Source organism: Tenrec ecaudatus, chromosome 12 (assembly GCF_050624435.1).
Source record: "Tenrec ecaudatus isolate mTenEca1 chromosome 12, mTenEca1.hap1, whole genome shotgun sequence".
Lineage (NCBI taxonomy): Eukaryota > Metazoa > Chordata > Mammalia > Afrosoricida > Tenrecidae > Tenrec > Tenrec ecaudatus.
The window spans coordinates 54,055,252-54,073,540 of NC_134541.1; positions in this window are offsets into that span (position 1 = coordinate 54,055,252).

Consider the following 18,289-nt stretch of genomic DNA (forward strand, 5'->3'; position numbering starts at 1 on the left):
ACTGTTGAAATTAGGGAAAATGGTAGCAAAACATGACATGCTCACTCATCTATGGCAAGAAATCTGGAATACAGCTATCTGGCAAATTGACTAGACGAGATTCAAAGAAATGTGATTCGATGGAATGCCAAATTACAGAAAAGGATCACTCATATGAAATGCAGCAACATTTTGCTGAAGAGAATTCATAAACAGTTGTAGCAATGCATAAGAAGAGAATTGTCAGTTATTACAACTGAACTCAAAACATGATGTGGAGCAAAGTATATTATTGTTAAAGTTAGATGGATCTTGACTGAAAGCAAAGAACAAAAATTTCTACCCATTTTCCCTTGACTATGAAAATGCTTTTAGCTCTGTGAATCAACAAAAGTCTGGCTAATATTATGAAGAATAGAAATTCCAGAACACTTCGTTGTGCTCATGAGGAACTTGTACATAGACTAAAGTGAACTTACTTGAACAGAAAAGGTTTAGCATCAGGAAAGGTATTTTTATCTTTTTAGGATATTATTTAACTTGTAAAATGAGCAAATAATTCCATATCTGAATTATATTAAGAAGAACATGACATCAAGATGGGTTGTCATTTTTCTGTGCCATGGAGTCAGTTTCAACTAGTGACCCTATCTATGGACACAGAATGAAATGCTACCCAGTCCCGTGTCACCCTCCCAAGTGTCATGTTTGAACTCAGGGTGGAGACCTGGTGTCAATCGAGTCTTCTATTTTTTTACTGACCTTCTACTTTACCAAGTATGTAGCCTTTACCAGGTCTCTCTCCAAGTACATTACAAGTCTTGTTACCCACTTTTCTAAGGAGAATTCTGACAGTACTTCTTCCAAGACAGATTCGTTTGTTGTTTTTATTTTCAATATTCTTTACTGACATCATCATTCAAATGCATCAATTCGTCTGTGGTCTTCCTTATTCATTGTCCAACTCTTGCATTTGTGAGGTGAATGGAAATTCTATGGTTTAGGTCAGGTATACCTTAGTCCTCAAACTGATATTTTTGCTCTTTATGCTTTAATACTTCAGGGAAATACTTTGAATACAATTGTCCGATGCCATATGTCATTGGATTTTTTTTTTTACTACTGCTTCATAAGCTTTGATTGTGGATCCAAGTAACAATTAAATCTTTGAAAAATTCAGTAATTCTCCATTTATGGCGATGATTTCTTAGTCCAGTGTTACTAAATAGATGCCTTTTGTTTCATCCTCATATTATCCCTAGAAATAAGTCTCTTTATCGTTCCCATTTATAGAGGTGGAAATTGAGGTTCACAGAAGCAACACAGGAAAGTTAGACGAGATAGAATCCAAATTCTGGAGACCACAGTCTTTGCAATTAACCGGCTTTATCCGTGAGTGAGCGTGTACCGTGTTCTCCCTTACCCTTTTCTGTTTCCTCCATCTTCTCCTGCTTTCTGCAGCCCAGAGGCGTATCTGCAGAACATGTTGTTGTTGTTAGGCACTACTAAACCTGTTTGGACCCACAGCCCCCCTGCGCACAGCAGAAGGGAACAGTCCTCTGTCCTGCACCGTCTTCACATCATGCCTGTGCTGGAGCCATTTCTGCAGCTACTTTGTCAGGTCATCTTGTGGGGGGCCTTGCTCTTTCACTGCCCTTCTACATTCCCCATCATGACGTCTTGCTCCAGAGACTGGTTTCTTCCGACAACACGACCGAAGCACTGCGGAGGAAGTCGCACATTCCTCCCTACATGGAAAACTTTGCTTATCCTTTTTCCCAGACAGATTGTTTTGCCCTGTTGGCGGTGCACAGTACTTTCAATATTCTTTGCTGGAATCATCATTCAAATGCATCAGTTCTTCTTTGGTCCTCTTATTCAATGTCCAGCGTTTACATGCACAGGATGCAATCAACAATACCACGATTTGGATCAGTTGCACGTTGATTCTCAAAGTTACATCTTTCTTTTCCAACACCTTAAAGAGGTCTGGGGGAGCAGGTTTACCCAATTCAATGCATCTATTGATCTTTTTACTGCTGCTTCGATGAGCATTGATTGGGGTCTGAGCAAGATGAGATACCTGAAAAACTCAATCCTTTCTCCGTTTATCATGATGTTACCTATTGGTCCAATCGTGAATAAAATGTATGTAAAGTTGTAGACGTATATACCACAGGTTGCAATTCTTGATCAGCAAATGCTCCTCCTTACTTTTAGCAAGGAAGCTTATGTAATGTGCATACCACGGGTTGTTAATAAAGCTTCACCTAACCCTGATATCACATTCTCCTTCATATAACCCAGCTTCTACGTTTATTTGCTCAGCATGCACCACACATAATTTCTGATTTTAAACCATGTAGAATTTCCTTGTTCTGGTTGTACAACTACCTTTTGATCCATGTACAAGTTCCACATAAACACAATTTAGTGTCCTGGAATCCTTCTCCAGTTATCTGTAGTTCATAATCTACACCCTTAAATTACTTTTCAAGCAACAAAACACACGTAAACATCTTTCTGGTAGGTTCTGCTTCCAGTCAAGATGCACCTTAGCTCAGAAATAAAGTCTCTTGTTCCAGGGCCTCTTCTCAATCCAGTTGGAGCCTCTGCTGCTCCCTGTCAATGTACTGTGCAAACTCTATTGGGTAATCAGAAAAATGTTACTTGCATGCGATATTAATGACATTGTTTTACAGTTTGAGCATTTCATTGGGTCACCTTTTTTGGAATGCGTTCAAATATTAATCTCTTCCAGTCAGTTGGCCAAGAAGCTGTCTTCCAAATTTCCTGGCATAGACAAGTGAGTGTCCCCAGTGCTTCATCAGTGTGCTGTAACATTTCATTTGGTATTCCACCAATTTCTGGAGCCTTGTTTTTGGCAAATGCTTTCAGTGCAGCTTGAACGCCTTCCTTCAGTCCCACTGGTTTTTGCTCATGTGCTCTTTCCAGAAATGGTCGGATGTTGACTAGTGCTTTTTGTAAAGTGGCTCTGTGTTTTTTCCATATTCCTTTGATGCTTCTTGAATCACTCAATATTTTCCCTTAGAATTTTTTGATATTGCAATTCGTGGTTCAATTTTTTCATGAGTTCTTTCAGTTTAAGATATACCGAGTGTGTTCTTTTTTGTTTTTCTAAATGTAGGTCTTTTTAAAAAAAAAACATTTTATTAGGGGCTCATACAACTCTTATCACAATCCATACATATGCATACATCAATTGTAGAAAGCACATCCATACATTCTTTTCCCTAATCATTTTCAAAGCATTTGCTCTCCACTTAAGCCCTTTGCATCAAGTCCTCTTTTTTTCCCTCCCTCCCCACTCCCCCTTCCTCATGAGCCCTTGATAATTTATAGATTATTATTTTGTCATATCTTGCCCTATCCGGCATCTCCCTTCACCCCCTTCTCGGTTGTCCGTCCTCCAGGGAGGAGGTCACATGTAAATCCTTGTAATCGGTTCCCCCTTTCCAACCCACTCAGCCTCTACTCTCCCAGTATCGCCCCTCACACCCCTGGTCCTGAAGGTATCATCCACCCTGGATTCCCTGTGCCTCCAGGTCTTTACACATTTTGTTATTGGACTTTGTCTTCTCCAGTGCCCTTGGAAATTTTTGGTTCAATTATTTTAATTCGTCATTTCTTCCATTCTACAATCAAGAGAAATTTCAGAATCTTTTCTGACATCAACTTCGATATTTTCTTACTTTTTAATGACTTTTTAATTTCTTCATGAATGGGGTCTTCCATCATTAGTGTCCAATGCATTAAATCTGTTCTTCAGATATCCTCAAAATCTAGGTGGGAGTCAATGCCCTATTTTGTCTCTGATGGACTCGTTATAATTTTTCTCATCTTCAACCTTAGCTTATATATGAGCAATTGGTGGTCTGTTCCACAGTCAGTAACACTCTGGTTTTAGCTACTGATATGGCACTGCTCCGTGGCCTCTTCCCACAGATATGGTCAGGTTGTTTTGTTTTGTTTTGTTTGGTGGCATTGTTTTGATATATTCCATATGGAGAATCCATATGTATAGGCACCTTTTGTGTTTTTGCTATAAAGGTATTTGCTATAAATAAGTCATTGGTCTTGCCAAATTCAATCATGTGAACTCCAGCTTCATTCTTCTCACCAGCATCATGTTTTCCACCTACTTATCCTTCCTTTTTGTGTCCAACTTTTGAATTCCAATCACCAAAAATTTTTAGTGCATCTTGTTTAGATGTGTGATCAATTTCAGACTGAAAACATTAGTAGATTCTTCCACTTCTTCATCACTACCTTTATGGTGGGTGCATAAATTTGAATAATAGTTTTATTGACTGGATTTTCTTAAAGGCAGAGACTTGAAATCCTATCACAGACAGAAATTTACTTGAACACTGATCTTGAAATATCCTTTTTGACAATGAATGCAACACCATTCCTCTTGATGGTGTCATTTCTGGCAGAATAAACCATATGATTTTATGATTCAAAATGGCCAATACTAGTCCATTTTATCTCACCAATTCCTAGGATATTGATCTTTATGCTTTCCAGTTAATTTTTAATGGCTACCAATTTTCCTAGTTTCATACATCATACATTCCAAGTTAGGATTAAGTAGATCTTCTGCCAGTTTCTTCTCATTTTAAATTGTGCCCCATCAACAAATGAAGACCATCTAGGCTCCCCTCCTCAAGCGTTACTCCTTTCACATCGGCATGGTCGACTCTCATTTGAGAAAGCAGGTCCTCATCATTCACATTTCTCATGTCTTCAGACCCGAGCCACAGCCTCTGTCACGATCTCGGCCCATGTCCTGCTTCGTTTCATTCAGCTTTCGGCATGACAATGTTTCAGTACTCTGCACAAGGTTTTTGGTGACTTCTTCCTTTGAAGTGGACAGATAATCACTTCTTTGTAGTTTATCTTACCCTAGAAGCTCCATTAAAACTTGTTCACTTTGGGTGACACTGCTGTCAATTTGAAATGCCAGTGACATAGCATCCAACTCCACAGCAACACACAAGTCACCACAGTATGAAAGGCTGACAGACAAGTTATGTTTACAGAAAAAAAGCACTGAATGATGCCACTCTCAAAAAAAAAACAGCTATCTTTTTGATAAATGTACCATAATATCAGCCCATAATAAATGTTAAGCTTGTTACTATTTTAACACATGATAGTATTACATGAAAATGACTACTGCACCTTGCTTGTTTTCACTCATGAAAATTGTTCTAAGATGCGCTCAAACTCTTTTTTCTTCCTCCAGTCTTTATATACTCAACAAAGAGAAATCTGCCCTGACTGTAACAACTGTTCAGAAATACAAGTTTGGTGTTTAACTTGATGAATGATATCTTACAGATAGTGATTAATGACGGAAACTGTTCGTGGTGCTTCAACCTCCACATCAAGTAGCACCCAGAGCACCTGCCCTATAGGCTATTTCTTAGAAATGTCTCTTCTGCCACCTTGTGTATCTAGTCAATTGTACCCTAGCCTCACTTTTTCATGAGGCCCATCACAGACCTTCTTCCTTGGTGTTCACCTATAGGCCCCAGCCCTGAGGTAGCATTTAGACTTGAATTTGTTCCTCACCATCGTGTGTGTGTGTGTGTGTGTGTGTGTGTGTCTATGTGTGTGTTTCAGGACAAATTAAGCATCTGGGTCTTGGTTTTTTTATCTAAAAATAATAATAATTACTTTACACCCTAAGCTATTGTTTAAACTGGTAGAAGTAGAAAACAAAGGCCTAACAATAGGACACCATAGAATACAGCTATGGAGAAAAGTAATAGGAATGTAATCCAGAGGCTTTGGATACAGACTACAGGTACTAAACTACTCTTTCATTCAGCAGTTCACTAGCCAGTAAACGAATGGTCCAGAAATATCCCTTGAACCTCCACTTCCTCATTATTAAAATAAAGACCATAATGTGACTACTTGCTTCCATAAAAGTTTATTTTGCTACTAGAATAAAATTAATGAATAGTGCCTTACCACTATTACTAAATATTTTGATTAAAAGATTCTATTGAAGAATCTTGGAAAAAAGGGAAAAAATGTCTGGTCCCCAAAATGAGTGCCCTAAAACTATCTTTACATTTGAAACCAAGATATCTTCTAAAATCAAGTCATCTTTTAACTTAACTATTATGATATTTAAGTAATAAAACTTGTCTGTCTTGATTATTGTGTTCTTTTAGGAGCTAGGTATTTGGTATCAAATTGACTACAGAAATTTAAGGACTAGTTGGCAACTTTAGTAGGTAGTGAGTTTGTGTTGTTAGAGGAAGAACAATTCAGACTAGGTACTCAGCAAATGGAGTTTCAGCTCCCACTGTCCTCCAAAGCCTTCTACAAATTGGGTGTTCGAAATTTAGGGTCTGATACTTTTCCCTTTGTCATATTTGAATTTTATTGTCTTTGGCTCAAACAAGCTGGCGTGCTTATTTCCTGTGGACTTAGTCGACTCCTCATTTAGATGGCTGCTTGTTTGAACACAAATCTTTAAGAATCCAGATGCTATTCCAATTGAGAGGCAGACACCATCTGCATTCATCACCACCCTTTGCTGTAGCACCCTTATCTTCAATGATAATTACATGAAGGTGATTATCGAACAGGGCCATGTTATCAGGATTAACTGTTCTTGTATTGGGGCTAGAGTTCAGGGGGGCGGGGCATAGTCCATCTGCTTTTCCCTGGGATATGCATGGCTCTGGTTTATGTTGATGGTCATATTATGACAAATTCAAAACCCATGAGACCAACTACCCCAACAGCAACCAACCAACTAGCAGAAAATAAGAGACAAGCAAACAAAAAAAACCCATGCAAACTAAAGGCAGTGAAACAAAAACTCATGCTCATAATTGTTATGTTTGGACCAATTGTTGCAGCTTCTTTTTCAATCCATTTTAGGGCAAGAGTTTCCGGGCTTCATCCATACTCTGTGGATCCAGAAGTTCTAGAGTCCATTAGAATTTGGAATTCTGTTCTGAATTTTCCTTTTTCTAATCTGGATTCTTCTACAGAAACTTGATCAAAGTGTTCCATGATGGTGACTGGGTATCATCTAGTTTTTCTGGTCTCATGGCAGGCAAAGGAGTAGGTTGCTCAGGCAAGCAGTTAACCACACCTTCCAAAGTCTCCCTCTATTCCTGACTCTCTTTCTTCTTCTATTACTCCAAAGGAATATAGAAGAGTCATTGTTCCCTGCATGGCTTCTTGCAAGCTTTTATCATCCCAGGCACTACACAATAAGCTAGGAGGTAGAACTGTCACTAAACATGGCATTAGGTCAATTAACTGGGATGACTCGTGGAACCATGACCCTAATTCTCTGAATCAAGGAGCCAAATCTCATGAGATGTTTGGTTGTATATAAGCAGTTTCAGAGAGATTGGAGGGAAATGGCCACCAGGTAAAAATCTTGGAAAGATCTCAGCAACTACCAGAAAGACCTCATGAGAATTAAAGTGCTACACTATCTGTAAGCCAGAAAAACAATTTAAGACCAAAGGTTCTTAAAATTGTACATAAGCACTGCCTGCTGTAGTGGTGTGTTAGGCCTGGTTGCCTAGAGAAATTAATCCAGCGATACTTATTTGTGTATAAGAAAGAGCTTTATATCAAGAAGCATTCCAGCCCAGTCCAACTCAAGTCCATAAGTCTGATACTAGTCCTTAAACCCCTCTCCAGACTTGTGGCAGTCACCTAATCTGGCGTCAATGTAAGGATTAAGAGTGTTGGGGTGGAGTCTAGGCTGCCAATCTGGGAATAGCCAATGAGACTTCTGTGTGGGCATGGCCTTCTCCTGAGAATTCTGGGAATCTGGTACTTCCTCCTTGGAGGAGGAAATCACTTCTCTCTCTGCTACCTCCTGGGAGACATTGCAGAGGACAAGCCACATGGACACAACCAGACCTCAGAAGCAGGAGAAGCCACAGAGAGACCCCTGCCAGCACTAAGATGCTTACAAAGCCACTGGATCCAAGGACTTTCTACCCACTGGCTTGTGGTCGTCCTGAATTCAGCATCACTGCATGTGTTTTGTGAGTCTGAAGAGGACTTTATGGACTGGTATCGGGCATATGGGCTAATATTAGACTTATGGCCTTGGACTGGACTGAGTTGGAATGCTTTCTCAATGTTCAATTTCTCTTGTATATAAACCTCTCCCTTATATACATATGCATGTTTCTGAATTTGTTTCTCTAGTCTACCAGACTAACACAAGACATGGAGCCAAATGCAAGATGCAAAAGGCAGGAAGACCACAGGCATGTGGATGCAGAGTTGAGTGAATTCAAGGTCTGTGGACCCATGTCAGAACTCTAGCAGCTCTAAGGGTCATTAGAAGAGAGTTCCCAAGGTCCTGCCTACAAGAAGGCCATGTTTCTTCAAAGGAGAAAGCATCAGGCTGTTACCTGATTGACAGGTCGCACTCCACACCTAGCCAGGAATGTTTAGTTGACACAGAATCATCTAAGTAGCACAGATTTTATACCAACTTGAATTTGTATGAAAGTTTAGGGAAGGACTCCAAGCCACAGTCTAATGATGGCTCCTTGGGAGTGTGGCTTTCTTATAAGTTGAGAAATGGAACCTCTCTCTCTGCCATTTCACCTTCCTGACTACTGAGACTCTTGCCTCCAGGGGTGGTCACCTTTAGGCTACTCCACCCAGATAGCTGTGGATGACCTATCATATTTACACTGACCTTGGATCCATGAAACTCTGCACCCATCAACCTGTGATCCACCAGTATTCTGTGTCACCTTGCTGCCTCGTTAGCCTGCAGCCATGTGAGTCTAAAGAGGGCCCTGGCTTGCATGAGACATGGACTTGTCTTGAACTAAGCTGGGATGTCTTCTTTTGATGCAAGATTATTTCCTGATATAAAGCTCTTTCTTACCCATATATGCGTGTTGCTAGAGCTGTTTCTCTAGACAACCCACCTAACACATGTTGGTGCCAGTTGACTGGGGTGCTAGAGAAGCAAATCATGAAGTTGGAGAATGGATGGTTGCCTGTCCTCTGCCTAACCATACTTGAAGGGAGTCGGAATTTCATTTTTGGGTAGCCAGAGGAAGTCACATGTGGCCATGACATTACTCGTTGTCTTCTGGAAATGGCATGGGACGTGAAACTTTTGATTCATAAAAGTTGTCTTAGGTTATTTCTGTCTAAAATGCAGCAAATGAATGTAAGAAATACTACATTGAGCACAGTGGAGGAAAAAGCCTCTTGGACTTTTCTGAGGCAAACGCCTTGCTGTTTAAGTCAAAGGGGCTGTTAAAGACCCAGCCCTCCTTTGATCCTGCCTGGGGCCTGAGACCATATAACATATGAATGGGATAGTCTAGATAAGAAAGGATGGAATTTGAGTTTAAAGGGAAATGGGTTTAGGATCTGGCTGTACAAGGATTATATTGATTTCTCCTACAGCCTGCTGTTGACATTATGTGTAACAGAAATGAATACAGGAGAATAATGATTAGAGGAAATCACAATGATCAACACATAACAAAAAACATGGGGGAAGGGAGACAGTGTATACTGAACCCTGGTTGACTCCTCCCTTCCTTGTGACTCTTCTGTAAGGGGATATCCTATTGTCTGCAGATGGGTTTGGGGTTTCTGCTCAACAATATGTTTTTGTTTGTTTGTTTGGTTGGTTGGTTTTGGCCTTCTGATGCCTGTTACCCAATCCTGTTGACACCTGATCACACACAGTGGAGGAAATGCAGCAATGGAGAGATGGGCGGTGTCTAGCCACTGAATGACCTGGTTCATGGGGACTAATAAGAGATGAGAACAGGTTTCCTAGTCTGAAGTTCAAAGAGCTGTTCGGACATGGTGTGACCTAGCTTGAGGGGACTAGGTTTGTCGACAGTTTGTGAAATGGTCAGTGGTCTGAAGTGGAGGGAGTTCTGTAGGGAACTCTCTAGCTGGCTGCAGGGTCCATTGACCGAGCTTGGAATGTCTAGGACTGAGTTGACCAGAACTTCACCCGATGAAGAGCAACATGTTTGACCCTGTGAGCTGGAGCACAATTTGCTGACTGTGATGGATGGTCTGGCCTGATTTGAATAGGCTTGTGGATGCAGATAAAGAGGTTCACAATGAATATGCATGTCTCCTCAGAGGACTGCATTGATAGAAATGGACAGTATAGAAATTGGTTACCCCAAATGGGGCAAAATAAAGGCATGAAATGACTAGTTTACAAACTTCCATAGGTGTTGGTAGTATAGGATTGAGTGTAGGTGTTCACATAGCTACAATTGTTAGGCATAGAATATTTTTGTTTTGCTCACTATAGAATATAAGATGTGATGTCAGTCCATTCTCAGTTGTTTACATTAGGCATAAAAATGATTTTAACATTATTTTTGTTTAAAAATTATGTATGGCTAAAAAGTTGCATAAAGGTGTCCAGTGAACAAGGGGTGGGTACTGGTAGTCAGATATTATATCCATTAGATGATCCTTGCTAGAGGCACATTTCAATCTGTCAATCAAGTGGTAGTTTTATGATGCCATCTTGGAAATGTGGCCTTCTTCTAAGAGTGCGATAAACTAAAATACCCCCTTTCTGTCCCTTCACCTTCCAACCTGCTTGGACTCTGTCTCAACCAGGGTGCCCACACAGAATTACCTGAGATCACAGGACCTAATTCACAGCAAATGAAGTTCCTGTTGGTCTTGCCATATTACACATCATCCTGAAGCAGCTGGCTTGACAGAATGATGGAATGACTGTTGAATGACCCAATTATGGCACCTGCTTGGTGGTAACACTTTGCAAGCTTGGGGTAATATTCTCCAGGAGGTTGCAGATACTCTAGACCAGCACCCAACAGAGGGCGGTGTTTCTCTAATGGCCAGAATCCATGAATCCTGGAGCCAAGGGATGGTAATGGGAGTGGCATCACTCACTATCACTCCCAATGACCCACTCACCACATTTTGGCTTATTGTCCCTTCAGCCCTCTATTTTTTGGGTCTGGAGGTCTCATTTCCAAAGTCTAGAATGTTCCCACCTGGAGACAGGGCATTGATTCCATTAAACTGAAAATTTAAAATGTCTCCTGGCCATTTTGCACTCTTTGTGCCTCTGGTTCAATAGGCAAAGAAGGGCATTACTGTATTGAATGGTATGATTGATCTGAGTACGCAGGGTAAAGTGGATTAGTACTGCATAATCGTGAGAAAGAAGAATGTGTCTGGAATCCATGGGAGTTTTTAGGTCATCTCTCAGTACTACCGTGGCCTGTGGTTAAAGGCAATGGTAAAGTGCAGCGCTCCTTTCTGGCATAACGACTAAAAGTGTAGACTCTTCAGGGCTGAAGGTTTGAGACACACAACCACGCAGATCAAGGTACTGGCTGGGGGTAGAGGAAATATAGAATGCGTAGTGGAAGAAGGTAATTCTAAATACAGGTGCTGGCTACATGACCAGTTTTAGAAGCCAGGGCAGTGATTTTCATGAGCAATTCTTCTTTGCACGTGTGCACCATTTTTTTGCTTATTTTGTTCACTTATAAAATAAAATGAAAATTCAGTTACTGTGTTTTCAGTTGTACATATAATAGTTGTATCATGTTAAATTCAAGTATGATTTTATTATTGTCCTTATGTGATTGTTATGTATGGTTCAGGAGTTGGTACAGGAGTCAGGTTGATAAGGTGTCATCTGTGATGACTAGGGATTAAGTCAACTAGATCCCTCAGGGTAAGGGTAGGGGTAGAGCCCAACCTATCAATTGGAAGACAGCCTGACGATATCTCCTTGGATATGTGACCTTATTGTATAAGAGAGAGAGAGACCAAGATAAGTCTAATCCTCTTTGATCCTTTGCCTTCTGCTGAAGCTGGATCTTGTGTCTGGTTCCCTGATTTCCTGATGCATTGTGTGCTAATCCCAGAAACCATCATATGGTAGGTTCATTCAGCCACTTTGGATTCATATTAACTCTGCATCCATGAGCCGATGCCCCTGCTGCTCCTGGTTTATCATCTTGTTGGTCAGCCTCCGTAATTCAGGAGAAACCTGACTTGTAGGGGCTGCACGTACCTGTTTCTACCACTGTGTAAGTCACTCCCTGATATAAATCGCTTTTTATATGAAACACACAAATGCTGCTGATTGTGCTTCTCTAGAATACTCAACATAACGCAATTTTCAAATTTGTCGGAATACCATTAATACTGTGTGATTATTTTTTAAATTTCAGTTCTGTTCTGTCACTCATTGCATTTCTTGTTCATATGATTTCCTTTTTCTTCTTTTCCTTTGATATGCAAGTATCTGATAAATTTTGTTAATCTTTCAAAGTGTTAAAATTAAAGGGACTAAGGAACCCCTGACCCAAACCATGGTATTTTTAATTGTCTCATATGTTTGTAAAATTTGGGCACAAAATAAGGAAGATTGAAGATGAATCAATGCGTTGGAATTGTGACGCTGGCAATGAATATGGAAAGTACCTCCCTCACAATTGTTCTTATGTTTGAGTCCGTTCTTGTAGCCACTGGGTCAATCCATTTCCCCGAGGGCCTTCCTCTGTTTCATTGTCCCTCTGTTTTACCAAGGAGGATGTACTTCTCCTCAGACTGCTGTCTCCTATTATCTCCAAATTATGTGAGATGGAGTCCCATCATTCTGGTCCCCAAAGAGCATTCTGGCTGTACCACTACCAAAACAGATTTGCTGGTTCTTTTGGCAGCCCATGCTGCTTTCAATATTCCTCCATAGAGCCATAATTAGATGAGCCAGTGTTTCATCCTGTTGTACATAGAGTCACTATGAATGGAACTAAATTCATGGCACCTAACAACAACAGCACTGCTGAGAGACCATCTGAGGGTACATTACCAAACAGAAGGCAAATATATGCTAACTTAGCGGGAAGGATAAGCAATATACAATTGGGGGGGGGTGTCAGCACAAAAAGACCAAGACAAAGGAAGCTATTGAAAGAAGCATTAAAATTAAGAGCAACAAAGGTAAACACCATTACTCACACAATCCTGCAAAAAACAGTAATGTCCCTGATCTGTGAATGGATACAGAGACACTAAAGATGAACAAGACGGGAAGGTTAATGGACTATAATTTTGGATTTTGATAAGTTTGTCAGAGGATAGTTCTATCTATGTATTTAAAACATATCTGCTATGAATCTGTACATGAATATGGAGCATACAAGGACAAAAGTTGTTTTCACAACTTCATAATCACAACAATTTGAGGGAATGAATCACTGGACCTGGGGGCTCAAGACACGGTCCCAGAAAAGACTAAGATCGATTGGAATAACATTACCCACAACAAAAATGGTCTATGCCCTCCTCTGGTGCACAGTGATTGGGATTTTAAAAGCTTGTGGATTGTAATCTAAGGTACAATTATTGGTCCCTCTCCACCCAGAAGAAAGAAGAGTGAAGAAAATCAAAGACTCAAGGAAACGAATCATTTCTGAGGACTAAAGGGCCATGTGAACCCTCCTTCCACATCCCTGCTGACCACTCTGGATGTGATCACAGTAAGAGGCCCTGCATAGGCTGGGAGAAAAGTGTGGGACTAAAGTTAAAATAATTAAAAAGGCCAGGTTTATTGGTCTGATAGAGACTAGTGGGCATCCTGACACTATAACTTTTCGAGGCTTTTCCACCCTGGTTTGAACTCACCTCCTTGCTCCACTTTTAGCCACTTGGCAGGCAGGCCCCTAGGGTGAAAAATCACACTTGGGTGTGCACTTGGGGTGCTCAAAAGGGTTCTCGACATTTGTCTAGGGAAGCAAAACTCATATGAAAGGAAGAAATAGGCAAGGAAGACAAATGGAAACAGTAACACAGGGAAGAAGTGGGGAAATATTATTGTAAATAGTGGTTACAATCAATGTCACAAAACAAAATGTACATGAAATATTGAATGAAAAATCAATTTGCACTGCAAATTTTTACCAGAATCATACAGTCACACATGTGCACACATGCTATGTAAAAAACAAAATACATAGTACTGTTTTGGATTCTTTTATTTACATGAATAGAGTATTTTAAACAAAATATTTTATAAATTTATGCTTACTATTTTCAGTACTTATTCATTTCTCTATGTTAGATTTTAGAAATTTTCCATGCTGAAAGAAAATAAGTGTATTTCAACTATTCATTTGAACAAATGTATAGAAATAAAGATTAAGCATCAACTTATTTCTTCATCCCAATGAAGGAACATTTAGTGTTTCAATTACAAAGTGTTAGAATCCCGTGTCTGCCTCCGTGACTGTGGGAGTTTCCCAGAGTTTATGCCTAGAGCAGCACTGAGCAGGCCTTAAGAGATGGGTGTGCATATAGTCAGCTTTACGCTATAGTGACCAGATCTCTCTCTGACAGGACTAAAGCATTTTACACTTTCACTGTACGCAGGTACATTTTCAATCTCTCTGCATCCTGAAGAGAAAATTCTCAACAAGAGACTGCGGGTGGACAGGAAACAACCAAGAGAAAGGACTATGTAGCTAACACTATTTATGAACATATTGGGGAAAATACCAATCTCACTGGAGAGTTCTGATTTCACTGTATGAGGCTGAAAGGCTTCAGTCTCATAATGTGCAGTGTGAATTAACCAGTGGATATTTTCTTTCTTGGACTTTGTACAGGCTGTCCAAGAAAGAGCCTGGGAAACTTAATACAGCCTTAACTACTTGCTGATTCAATTATTGGGGAAGCCTAGGAGTCAGGCATTTGTGGGCTTTCTTCTGTCTGGTAATGGATAACATTATACAGAATGGAAATTCCAGAATACCTAAATATGCTCATGTGGAAGCTGCACATAGATCACGAGGCAGTCATCCTAGCAATCCAAGAGGATGGTTTAAAGTCAGGAAAGGTGTGCATCAGGGTCATGTCTTTCACGATGCCTATCAAACTGTATGATGATCAAATAATCCTAGAAGTTGGAATATATGAAGAAAAACTTGGCATCAGGATTGGAAATATGTTCAATAACACCCAATGATATGCACATGACAACCTTGCTTGCTGAAAGCCAAAAGGATGCAAACATTTACTAGGGAAGATGAAAGAATAGAGCCTTCAGTTTGGACTACAGTCCAACATACAGAAAACCAAAAGCTCACAACGGAACCACAGACAATATTATGATAAACACAGAAAATATTGAAGTAGTCAGGGACTTAATGTACTTGGATCCACAGCCAACTCTCACTGAAACAGCAATCAAGAAATTACATAAGATGTTGCACTGGGGAAATCTGCTGCCGAAGGTCTCTTAATGTGTTAAAGAGCAAAGCTATCACTTTGAGTTCTGAGGTATGTCAAGCCATGATGTCTTCAATTGCCTCATCTGCATGTGAAAGTGGGATAATAAATAAGGAAGTCTACAGAAGAATTGATGCGTTTGGATTACAGTGCTGACACACACAAAAAAGGAAAGACCATGGACTGCCAGAAGAACAGACCCACGTCTTGAAAGAAGTGCATCCTGAGAGTACTCCTTAGAAGTGAGGAAGGTGAGAATTTGTCTCCCTTGCTTGAGACCTGTTATCAGGGGGACCATACACTGGGGTGGGGGTGGGGGGAAGGCATCATGCTTGGTAGAAGGTGATTGCAAACCAGAAAAAATAATGATGGAGTAACAGGAGTTGCAACAATGGGTTCATAATAACAATTGTGAGGATATCGAATCAATAAGGACCATGAAAGGACAAAAGCTTTCCGATATTAAATCATCTAGTGTCTCCTTGGTTTGTTTGAAGGACTGCCTTTTGCTCTCTGCACCGGTTCCATCAGAGCAGTCTGCTGTACCCTCACAGGTTTACGATGAGTCTAACTAAACCCAATGGCACCACCTGCCTTGGGAGAAAATGTATGGGATATCTTCTTCCCTCTAACATTTGGAACTTTTAAAAGAAATGCATGGGACATGATCAAAATAACTTAAAAATATATTTTTTAATTTTCCATAGGAAGCCACTAACATTTTGCTTTCAAAGGATGGGTGTGTGTTCCACTGAGCTCTGGTGCTCTAAAGTAAACACAGTCCCAGGTTCTCTTCTTAGCCTTCAGTCCAAGCTTATACTGACTGTTGTAGATGCAGGCGAATCTAATTATGTTTTTGAAATTGCACTTTCTATCTCGTTTCCTGACAGTTACCTAGAAGAATGACGATTTAAACATAAATTATTCATAACTTCGAGAGGCTTGGTCTGGTTTGACTTCTTTAGATATTTCCATTTTGGATGGATCAAATGGATGCATCCTAGAGATAATGTTCTGTTCGCTTAGAAGAAATGTTATGTACCCCGTTTTCAATATGAAAACTCATTGATTTGTTTCTCCAGTCTCCCTTTGCCACGAGTGCTACCAGAAAGAGAACAATGTTTACTCTTTGATTGAAAAAAGGCCATTGCACAAGACACCGCAGCACCTCTGTCAGGCTTCTTTCCCCCATTGTTACAGAATGTACACAGAACAGGTATATATGTCTATATTCATTCTTTGGCTAATGAGTAAACAATTTAACATAGGAGAGGTTAAAACAAACATAACTAAGCTTTTGGAAACTGGACATGGTGTAGAAGGTTGTCACTAATCTTGGGGATCATCAGAGGGAGTGGGATGTCTGATGCCTATTTCGATTTGCCACTTCATGCCTGACTTCAAAATGAAGCTGGTGTTATGCCTTGTTCTGGAGGCGTGGGTTTGCTTCCTTATAACTCAGGGTTAGAGGGAACCAAAGACCCTCTGAATCGATTAGAGTTTTAAAAAATCTCACCAAGTACTTTCATTAGCCCAGCCTGAACCCAATGTCCACCAGTGTGAGGGTATCAGTGAGTTAATCAATGTTGACAATCATAGCCAGAGAAAACAGTAGAAGTGGTGGAATATTTAACAGATAAGAAAATAAGCACTGTTTTAGGTAGAAAAATTAAAAGTGTCTATTTTTCGTAGTGGGAGAAAGATGAGAATTTCTACTCCTGTAAAGATTTGGAGTGTCAGAAGCCCTCAGGGGGGAAGTTCGACTCTGTGCTAACAGGTCACCATAAGGCAGAATCAAATTGACAGCAGTGAGTTTTTGGAACTTCTCATAGTGATTGACATCTCTTCATTCATTCGCAATGACCTTCTGCTAGACATGCTGCAGCTGTCTTCTAACGGCCTTACCCTCAAGTGCACAGACACAAATGTTGTTTTCCTGTGGAAGCCTTTTTTGTTTGTCTTCTAATTCCAATGAACGCTTTCCATCAGTTCCAGTAAATGAACAAGTGGGAGGGTTTGCCAACCGAGGAGCCTCATAAAGACCAAGATTTGGTCCACATGTGACCCAAAACGTTAAGGTCCAGGCCCTCTCCTCTCATCAAGAAAACTAATTTTGCAGTGCTTCTTTGCCTACCTGAAGGAATAATCATGGATGGGTCAGGCTGAAACCCACAAGTGGTAGCCCCATGATCCCCTGAAAACATTACGTGACTTATATTGAAGCCTGCAGTGTATCAGATGAGACCACAGACTGTTAAAAGGACAAACAGGTCTATGTTTCAAGAAGTACGGCAGAGTGCTTTACAGAGTTAAGGGTGGCAAGACTTTGCCTTATATGCTTTGGATTTATTGTCAGGAGAGGCCAGTCTGTGGAGAAAGACATCATGCTTGGTAAAGCGGAGGGGCGGTGAAAAAGAGGAAGGCCCTTGAGATGAATTGACACAGCGGATTGACACAGTGGCTGCATCAATGACTTCAGGTGTAGGGCCAACCATAACGATGGTACAGGACCATAGGCACAGGGTCACTATGGGTAAGAATTGATTGGATGGGCACAGGGTCACTATGGGTAAGAATTGATTGGATGGGCACAGGGTCACTATGGGTAAGAATTGATTGGATGGCACCTAACAACAGCAACACAGAGCAAGGTGAATAATCAAGGCTAATGTATGGTTGCTATCTTCTATGAATTTGCAGTCCATTCTCCAAAACACATATATGAAAATATTAAAACCACAAGGTCACATTCGACCTAGAACTAAATTTTACTATCTTACAAACATCTATTTTGCATACGCATTCTATTATCTCCACTATATTGTGTATCTGTTCCTTTGGTGAATGCCTTGTGCAGTTTCTCATGTGTTGCCTGTCATGAGAAGTGCACATAGCAGCGTTGACGAAATGCTACTGCCTACATTTAGTAGTCGATAACCCGGGTCTCGTGACTATAGCTGGTATCCTTGATGGCAGCTGTGGTCTGCGAAGGGTTAACCGG